Below are 11075 nucleotides of genomic sequence, written 5' to 3' on the forward strand. Positions count from 1 at the left end.
GAGCAGCTGATATTTGACAAAGGACCAGTGTCAGTAAATTGGGGAAAAGATAGTCTTTTTAACAAATGGTGTTGGCATAACTGGATATCCATTTGCAAAAAAATGAAACAGGACCCATACCTCACACCAAGCACAAAAACTAACTCCAAGTGGATCAAAGACCTAAACATAAAGACTAAAACGATAAAGATCATGGAAGAAAAAATAGGGACAACCCTAGGAGCCCTAATACAAGGCATAAACAGAATACAAAACATTACCAAAAATGATGAAGAGAAACCAGATAACTGGGAGCTCCTAAAAATCAAACACCTATGCTCATCTAAAGACTTCACCAAAAGAATAAAAAGACCACCTACCCACTGGGAAAGAATTTTCAGCTATGACACCTCCAACCAGCGTCTGATCTCTAAAATCTACAGGATTCTGTCAAAACTCAACCACAAAAAGACAAACAACCCAATCAAGAAGTGGGCAAAGGATATGAACACACATTTCACTAAAGAAGATATTCAGGCAGCTAACAGATGCATGAGAAAATGCTCTCGATCATTAGCCGTTAGAGAAATGCAAATTAAAACTACGATGAGATTCCATCTCACTCCAACAAGGCTGGCATTAATCCAAAAAACACAAAATAATAAATGTTGGAGAGGCTGCGGAGAGATTGGAACTTATACACTGCTGGTAGGAATGTAAAATGGTACAACCACTATGGAAATCTATCTGGCATTATCTTAAACAGTTAGAAATAGAACTACCATACAACCCAGAAATCCCACTCCTCTGAATATACCCTAGAGAAACAAGAGCCTTCACACAAATTGCTATATGCACACTCATATTTATTGCAGCTCTGTTTACAATAGCAAAAAGTTGGAAGCAACCAAGGTGTCCATCTACGGATGAATGGGTAAATAAATTATGGTATATTCACACAATGGAATACTACGCATCGATAAAGAACAGTGATGAATCTGTGAAACATTTCATAACATGGAGGAACCTGGAAGGCATTATGCTGAGCGAAATCAGTCAGAGGCAAAAGGACAAATATTGTGTAAGACCACTATTATAAGATCTTGAGAAATAGTATAAACTGAGAAGAACACATACTTTTGTGGTTACGAGGGGGGGAGGGAGGGAGGGAGGGAGAGGGTTTTTTTATTGATTAATTAGCTCATAAGAACTGCTTTAGGTGAAGGGAAGGACAACACTCAACACATCGAAGGTCAGCTCAACTGGACTGGAGTGGACCAAAAGCAAAGAATTTCCTGGGATAAACTGAATACTTCAAAGGTCAGCGCAGCAAGGGCAGGGGTTTGGGAACCATGGTTTAAGGGGACTTCTAAGTCAATTGGCAAAATAATTCTAGTATGAAAACATTGTGCATCCCACTTTGAAATGTGGCGTCTGGGGTCTTAAAAGCTAACAAGCGGCCATCTAAGATGCATCAATTGGTCTCAACCCACCTGGAGCAAAGGAAAATGAAGAACACCAAGGTCACATGACAACTAAGAGCCCAAGAGACAGAAAAGGCCACATGAACCAGAGACCTACATTATCCTGAGACCAGAAGAACTAGTTGGTGCCCGGCCACAATCGAGGACTGCCCTGACAGGGAGCACAATAGAGAACCCCTGAGGGAGCAGGAGATCAGTGGGATGCAGATCCCAAATTCTCATAAAAAGACCATACTTAATGGTCTGGGTGTGACTAGAGGAATCCCGGCGGTCATGGTCCCCAAACCTTCTGTTGGCACAGGACGGGAACCAACACCGAAGACAATTCATCAGACATGAAAGGGACTGGACAGCGGGTGGGAGAAAGATGCTGATGAAGAGTGAGCTAATTATATCAGGTGGACGCTTGAGACTGTGTTGGCATCTCCTGCCTGGAGGGGGGATGGGAGGATAGAGAGAGTTGGAGACTGCCAAAGTTTTCACGAAAGGAGAGACTGGAAGGGCTGACTCATTAGGGGGAGAGCAAGTGGGAGTACGGAGTAAGATGTATATTAACTTATATGTGACAGACTGACTTGATTTGTAAACGTTCACTTGAAGCTCAATAAAAGTTAATAAAAAAGAAAGATAAATCCAAAAAAGAAGATTTATTTGTCATTAATATTACCTTAAATTTAATTTAACCTGCATTTAAGAAAATGGATATTATATTATTAATGCATTCCCTATAGCTACTATTTCTTTTGTATTATAAAATTTATTTGATATAAACCATGATAAATCTTTGTCTTCTAGGCTTTTAACATCTAATACAGCATTTACTCCCTTTACGATGCAGAAAAAAAACTATGACAACCAGATTTTTTAAAAGAATTAGGAATTGTTGTTGTTGTTGTTGTTAGGTGCTTTGGAGTCCATCCCAACTCGTAGAAACCTTATGTCCGACAGAATGAAACACAGCCTAGTCCTGTGCCGTCCTCATAGTCGTTGCTATGTTTGAGCCCATTGTTGCAGCCACTGTGTCAATCCATCTTGTCTAGGGTCTTCCTCTTTTTCTCTGACTCTCTATCTTACAAAGCATGATGTTCTTCTCAAGGGCCTGGTCCCTTCTGATAACATGTCCAAATTACTTGAGATGAAGTCTTCCCGCCTTTGCTTCCAAGGACCATTCTGGCTGTACTTCTTCCAAGACAGACTTGTTCGCTCTTCTGGCAGTACATGGTATATTCAATATTCTTCACCAGCACTATAATTCAAAGGCATCAATTCTTCTTCAGCCTTCCTTATTCATTGTCCAGCTTTCGCATGCATATGAAGACTAGGACTATTTTAGGTGAAGGAAAAGGCAACACACAATACAGGAGAGGTCAGCACAAGTGGACTAAACCCAAAGCAAAGAAGTTTCCGGAATACAACCAAATGCTTCGAAGGCCAGAGTAGCAAGGGCAGGGGTTTGGGGATCTTGGTTTCAGGGGGCATCTAGGTCAATTGGCATAAGAAAATGTATTAAGAAAACATTCTGCATCCCACTTTGTTGAGAGGCATCTGGGGTCTTAAACACTAACAAGTAGCCATCTAAGATGCATCAATTGGTCTCATTCCACCTGGAGCAAAGGAGAATGAAGACCACTAAGGACATATGGTAAAAATGAGCCCCAGAGGCAGAAAGGGCCACAAAAACCAGAGACTACATCAGCCTGAGACCAGAAGAACTAGATGGTGCCCAGCTACCACTGATCACTGCCCTGACAGGGAACACAACAGAGAATCCCTGATAGAGCAGGAGAACAGTGGGATGCGGATCTCAAATTCTCATAAAAAGACCAGGCTTAATATTCTAACTGAGACTAGAGGGACCCTGGAGGTCATGGTCCCCGAATCCTTTGTTAGCCCAAGACTGGAACCATTCCCAAAGCCAACTCTTCAGACAGGAATTGGGCTGGACTATAAGATAGATAACGATACTGGTGAGGAGTGAGCTTCTTGGCTCAAGTAGACACATGAGACTATGTGGGCAGCTCCCATCTGGAGGTGAGATGAGAAGGAAGAGGGGACAGGAGCTGGTTGAATGGACACTGGGAATACAGGGAGGTGAGGGGGACGATGCTGCCTTATTAGAGGGAAAGCAGCTAAGAATACATAGCAAGGTGTGTATAACTTTTTGTATGAGAGACTGACTTCATTTGTAAACTTTCACTTAAAGCACAATAAATAAATAAATAAGAAAAAAAAAATCATGGCTTGGGTCAGGCACACCTTAGTCCTGAAAGTGTCATCTTTGCTTTTCAGCACTTTAAAGAGGTCTTTGCAGATTTGTCCAATGCAATATGTTGTTTGATTTCTTCCATGGGCGTTGATTGTGGATTCAAGTAAAATGAAATCCTTCACAACTTCAAACTTTTCTGTTTATCATGATGTTGCTTATTGGCCCAGTTGTGAGGATTTTTGCTTTCTTTATGTGGAATCATAATCCATACTGAAGGCTATATGTAGTCTTTGATTTTCCTCGGTAAGTGCTTGAAGTTCTCTTAGCTTTCAGCATGCAAGATTGTGTCGCCTGCATAGCGAAGATTGTTAGTCTTCCTGATGTCGTGTTCTTCTTTACATAGTCCAACTTCTCAGATTATTTTCTCAGCATGTGAAGTCTTCCCATCTTTGCTTCCAAGGAGCATTCTGGCTGTACTGCTTCCAAGACAGACTTGTTTTGTCAAATACAACCCTGACATAGACCTTTCCTGATTTTAAACCATGCAGAATCTCCTTCTTCTGTTTGAATGACTGCCTCTTGGTCTATGTACAGGTTCTGCATGAGCACAGTTTAGTGTTCTGGAATTCCCATTCTTTGCAATGTTATCTATAATTTGTTATGATTCACACAGTCAAATGCCTTTGCACAGTCAATAAAACACAGATGATAAATGTGGGTAAAAAAGGATTGTTAAAGTTTTCTTACTGCTCTGTTTTTACTCTAATTCACCAAGCAAATTATTCTGTCTCTTTGTTTTCTCTCAAATTAGGGAAAAGTGCATTGTAAATTTAAGAAAAATTTTACAAAAAAATTACAAGATGACCAGTCTGCAAGTTTGAACAAAGACATTACAAATAAAATATAAAGCTCTTTAGTATTTGTCATGAGTAAGAAAATGAGGATTAATCTTATTTGGGAGAGTTGGGTACAAAAGAAGATTGCTGGACTTGAAATTAGGAGATTTCAATTCTTTTCGATTTAGCACAAACTAGGTCATGGTGAACGTGTCTCATAAGCATTCTGAGTCTCAGTTTCCTTATATTTAAATTATCATATTTGAAATAAATCACCATTCAGTCATCAAATACTACTGACAGCCTACTATATGCCAGGCAATGTATGAAGAACTTGGGGTACGCCATTGAAAATTAGAGACAAAAGCCCCACTATAGTATGTTTACATAATATGGCCCTTCCTTCTAGATTTACATTTTTGTGTCTTTAGGAAAAAGGTTTACACTTGCTCCCTTATTAATTTCGTCCATTCTCATGACTATAAACACTGTCTACATACTACCTGCTTTCAATTTTTATCTCCGAATCTGTTGCTGCCCCCTGAAATCTAGATTTATATATCCAATGCTTGAATGTTTAATCGGCATCTCAAACCTAATCAATGTCCTGACCTACTATTCTCATCCTATTCCTTCAACAACATTCCCCACCTAAAAAACTTCAGCCTCATCCTTCCACTTCCTGAAGCCAAAATCTTGGAGTCATCCTTGATTCCTTGATTACTCTCTTTTCCCACCAGGATGTCTGCCAGCATATCCTGTCTCTGTGTTTATAATACTGTACACCCAAAATCCAATGATTTCTCACCACTATCCCAATGGCCTTGCCTAGATGCCTATAATAGACTCCTAACTGCTGTTATTGTGCTGCACTGAAAACCTGCCATTAAATCTCACCACAGTATATCAGGTCACTCCCCTGCACAGTAACTCCAGTAACTTACCGTCTCATCCAGAGAACAATCCGATAACTTTACAGGGGCCTCAACAGTCCAACATAAGCTGTCCCTTGTTACCTCTCTGCTAAAATCTCTTACCACTCTTCTCATTCATGGCATTCCATCTCCACTGACCTCCTTACCTTCCCGAACATGCCTTGTGCAATGCCTCAGGGCCTTTGCACCGGCTGCTCCACAGATACCCATGGGGCTCACCCCCTCTCCTCTTTTAGGATGTTGCTCAACAGCCACTTTCTTAGAGAGGATGCCTGTACCTGCCCATTTAAAAATGTCAACCCCTTTTATTTAATATGCTGCTTTCTTGCTTTATCTTCAAGTACTTATCATTATTGAACATAAAAAAAAAAAATTTAGACTTTTTTTTTTTTTAATTCTCCATCTCCCCCTACTAATATGAAACTAATGAGGACAGAGTTTTTGCCCTTTTTTTTTTTTTTTTTTCCCACTGATGTATCTCCAATGTCTGGCACATCCCAGGTTCTCAATAACTCTTTGTTGAACTAGTGAATAACATCGAAGACATTGAAAAAATAATTGTTGTAATTATATGTTATCTCCACACCAGGTTGTGGGGAGGGCTCAGACTTGCATATGGTTTTCCGTACTTACATAAAATTCCATGCTTGTCTTAATCATCTAGTGCTGCTTTAACAGGAATACTGCAAATGGATGGCTTTAAAAAAAAAAAAAAGGAATTTATTCTCTCACAGTCTAGTAGGCCACAAGTCCAGATTCAGGGATCAACTCCAGGGGAAGGCTTTCTGTCTCTGTCAGCTCTGGAGGAAGGTCCTTGTCATCAGTCTTCCCCTGGTTGAGGAGCTTCTCTGGCTCAGGCACTCTGGATCCAAAGGGCATGCATCACTCCAACCGCTGCTTTCTTGGTGGTATGAGGTCCCAGTGTGTCTCTGCTCACTTCTCTCTTTTATATCTCAAAAGAGATCGGCTTGAGACACTATCTAATCTTGTACATTTAATCAATATAACTGCCACTAATCCATCTCATTACATCATAATGATAAGATTTATAACACATAGGGAAATCACATCAGATGGCAAAATGGTACACAATCATACAACACTGGAAATGATGACCTAGCTAAGTTGACAGGTACTGCTCACCATGACAATGCTCACCATGTATTGCTAAATACTGACTTTGTACAAAAAAAAAAAATCTTAAGTAGTCTGATGATCGAAATAGTTAAAAACCAAGCAGGAGAGAAAGTTTAGCAGATCTGTTGTATTATCCATAGCTGTTCTTAGGAAGGTGAGATATGAGTGGCCAAGGGTGTCTTTCATGGCTTCCTAGAGGTGAGTGGCTATTACTCCTGAAATAACTATGACTTTCAGAGATGTGAGAGAAGAAATGCTAGGTGGCATCAGTGTGAATGAACACAGGGGCAATTGTTTAACCACATATCACATTCTCTAAACAAGTGAATCTACCTTCCAGGAAGGGAAAGTGATGTGGGTAAAGAGTGGAATCAACTGGAAAGGTTATTTGGGCCACATTGTGGAAGATTTCGAATGTCAAATTAAGTTATTCAAAGAGTACTGGTCAACTGAATATCATCTGAATGTTTTAGTCATGACTTTTTTTTCTTTATTTTATTTTCTAAATTTCAAGGTTTACAGAACAAACTAATTTCTCATTAAACAGTTAGTGCATGTATTGTTTTATGACATCGGTTAATAACCCCAGGACAAGTCAAGACTCTCCCTTCTCAACCTTGGATTTTCAATTACCAGCTTTCCTGTTGCCTCCTGCCTTCTAGTCCTTGCACCTGGGCTGGTGTGTACTTTTTAGTCTGGTTTTGTTTTATGGACCTGTCCAACCTTTGGCCAAAGGGTGAACCTCAGGAGTGACTTTGTTACTGAGCTGAAAGGGTGTCTGGTGGCCATGCTCTCAGGGTTTCTCCAGCCTCTGTCAGGCCAGCAAGTCTGGTCTTTCTTTTTGAGTTATAATTTTGTTTTACGTTTTTTTCCAGCTCTGTCCGGGACCTTCTATTTTGATCCCTGTCAGAGAAGTCAGGGGTGGTAGCTGAGCACCGCCTAGTTGTGCTGGACTCAGTCTGGTGGAAGCTGTGGTAGTTGTGATCCATTAGTCCTTTGGACTAATCTTTCCTTTGTGTCTTTAGTTTTATTTAGTCTTCCTTGCTCCTGATATTCTTCTGTTAAACAAAACATGCTATAAGACCTAAATATATAAAACTATAAGAGTGGCTATATTCAGTCTGCATTGGGAGCCAGGGACTGTGTTCAACGCACTCTTGCCCCTCAGCCTCCCTGCACGCAGTGTGGTGGTTTTGAAGGGCCTTATGGAATCTGGGGCTCCATGCTGTAGATAACTGGGGTCTTCACGTTATTTATAATTTACATTTGTCCTATTGTCATCGGGGAAACCCTCGTAATGTAGTGGTTAAGAGCGACAGCTGCTAACCAGAAGATTGGCAGTTCAAATCCACCAGGCAGTCCTTGGAAGTTCTATGGGGCAGTTCTACTCTGTCCTATAGGTTCACTATGAGTCAGAACTGATTCGATGGCAATGAGTTTTTTAATTATGATCCAAAAATATAATTAGTGTTATATAGTGGCAGCAGACTAAATATGAATACTTCTCCCAGTGCTGGTAACCAAGAGAAAATTTACTTAAGTAATCCTGGGCCTGACTTGGCAATCTTAAATTCTCATTCATTCATTTGGTCAACAAATATGGACTTTTATGTGCCAGTAATTATTGCAGGCGCTGGCGTACAAAAAAAAAAAGATGGTTATATCTTGCCCTCATGCAGCATACAACTTAGTTGTGTATATGTACAATAAACAAGTAGACAAATAGCAACTAATTATGTAAAGCACTGAAAAGGAAACAAACAGGTTACTGTGATGGAGTATAAAGGGTAGGGGTTTGAACCAAATTTATAAAGGTTGATCAGAGACGCACCATTTATTTGGAGACCTTAATAAGGTAATGAAGGCGTCAGCCAGTGGAAGGGTGGAGAAAGAGAATTCCGGATACCAGGAACAGCATATACAATGTCTTTATGGCACGAAAGTATCTAATGTATTCAAGCAACTGAAAGACAATCTCCAGGATTGGAGCTCGTTTAGTGTTTGTCTGTAGAACAGAGAGGCACTCTCATTATTTAAAGGTTGGCAAATATTGTAAAAGGCGTTATGCCTGCTTTGTACCATATGTTTCTACCTTTTTAAAAAAGTAGTTAGGGTTTAAGTCTACCATTTCATTGTTTTCCATTTGCTTCCTCTGTTTCTCTTTTCTTATCTTCCTGTGAGTGAGTTACATGAATTTTTTTTTAAGATTCTGTCTTAATTTATTTAGAGACTTTTTGAGTATATCATCTTGTATAGCTTTCTTCATGGTTACTCTAAGTATTACAATACACATACATAGCTTGTTACAGAGTACTGGCACTGACATTTTACTGCTTTTAGTAAGTATAGAAACCTTGCTTTCTCTTAGGTCTCTCTACTCTCCCCACTTTTTAAATATAATTGTCTTCAGTATTTCACCTATGTGCCTTGATCACCTCATCAGATGGCATGACAATTTTTGCTTCAACCATCGAATATGATTTAAGAAACCCATGAGGAGCAAGATCATCTACTATACTTACCCTTAGGTTTATCCATCCCAGTGTTCTTCTTTACCTTCTAAAGTTCCAAACCTTTTTCTGTTATAATTTCCTTGCTGTTTAGACAATTTCCTTTAGCCCTTCTTTAAGGGTAGGTTTGCTAGCAATGAATTTCTTTAGTTTTCTTTTGCTTGAGAATGTCTTTATTTCCTCTTTATTCCTGGAGGATATTTTCTCTGGATATAGAATTTGCAGTTGACAGTTGTTTTCTTTCAGAACTTAAAAAACGTGCCACTTTATTCTGGCCTCCATGATTTCAGACAAGATATTCAGTAACTTGAATTTTTTTTATAAGTAATGCATTATTTCTATCTGGTTGCTTCCAAGTTTTTTTCTTTGTCTTGACATAAATGTTAGTTCTTTTGTTGTTGTCCCATAGGTTCCTGACACTTTGTTCATTTTATTTTCAGTCTATTTTCTCTGTTGCTCAGATCTGGTAAATTCTACTGACTTGTCCTCAAGTTCATTGATTCTATGCTCTATCATCTCCCTCCTACTATTCAGGTCAGAACAGTCAACAATATTTTTTGAGATTTATGCATGTTATTACATGTAGGTTTAGTTCTTTCAGTTTGATAACCACTGGTAGTTTACTATATGAGTATATCAGTTTATTAACCCATTTTCTTGTTCATAGATATTTATTTCCTTTTATAAACAATGCCCAAATGAACATCCCGATACATGGTTTCCCAAACACACGTCAAGAGCATCCCTTGTATGCACTGGAAGTGTAATTTCTGATTTGGGATTCCAGTTTTTCTCTGTTCATCTCTCCTTTCTTAATGGTTCTGTGATTGTCTCTACAAAGTTCCTAGAACCCCTAATCCAGAGCAGGCTTTATTGCAATGCCCCTTGATCTCATTCTGGAGCATATCATGGATCTTTATACCCAACCACTGAGCCATTGGGGTAGCCTGGACCAGATTCTGCCTTGGGGCTATATTAAATTCCTCTCCTGTCCCTACATAAATGATTGATGATTTTTTTTTTTTATCCTCCATTACTGGGAAGGAGACTGCTACTACCAAGTCCTTGGTATTAATTAAGCAGTGTGCCTGGGCAGCCCCCCACTGAGTTGGGTTAGTCTTATGTGTCAACTAGACTAAGCTGTAGTACCTAGTTGTTTAATTAAACCTTAATATAGGTTTTTGTGGAGGTATTTTGTATATGTGAATAACATTTACAATCAGCCCAGCCGCTACTTGGAAACTCTGTGGGGCAGTTCTACTCTGTCCTATAGGGTCGCTGTGAGTTGAAATTGACTTGATGGAAATGGTTTTGGGTCCCCCTCGATACTATGGGTGGGCCTCAGTCAATCAGGTGAAGGCCTTAAGAGCAAAAACTAGAGTTTTTTAGAGAAGAAGAAATTTTGTCTTAAGACTGCAGCATAAAATTCTGCCTGAGTTTACAGCCTGCCAGTTTCCCTACAGATTCTGGAATGGCTAGCCCCCACAATCATGTAAATCAATTACTTAAAATAAATATTTTCATTCCTATTGGTTCTGTTTCTCTGGAGAAGCCTAAGTGGTAAACCCACCTTGCAATGACACTTGTAGGTTTTTTTGTTGTTACCTCACACAAGCTGAGCTCCCAGCTACCTTTCTCTTCTTAAAGACCAGCAAGTTGGCACTTTTGTTCCTAGTAAAGGTTATATCTCTTTTTTGTTTGCTTGTTTATGGTCTACAGAGAGGTATATTTTGCTTGAAACTAGCTGAGTCTTTTAGATTCTCTCTGTTTGTCTTATCTATAATTGTCTTTGTTAGGAGCCTGGATGAGGATGCTTAAAGTATAGAGTTGCAGAGCCATTCTCAACAGAAGTCCCTGTACAACTTATCTTACGCTGTAATTCCCCTTCACTCATGGTTCTTTTAAAACATTGGCCTACTTTCAGTTCTTTGACCAAGCCAAATGTTTTTACACCTGAGGGCCTGTACACATATGGTGCCCTCTGCCTA

The sequence above is a fragment of the Loxodonta africana genome, chromosome 22, assembly GCF_030014295.1.
Source record: "Loxodonta africana isolate mLoxAfr1 chromosome 22, mLoxAfr1.hap2, whole genome shotgun sequence".
NCBI classification, from domain to species: Eukaryota; Metazoa; Chordata; class Mammalia; order Proboscidea; family Elephantidae; genus Loxodonta; species Loxodonta africana.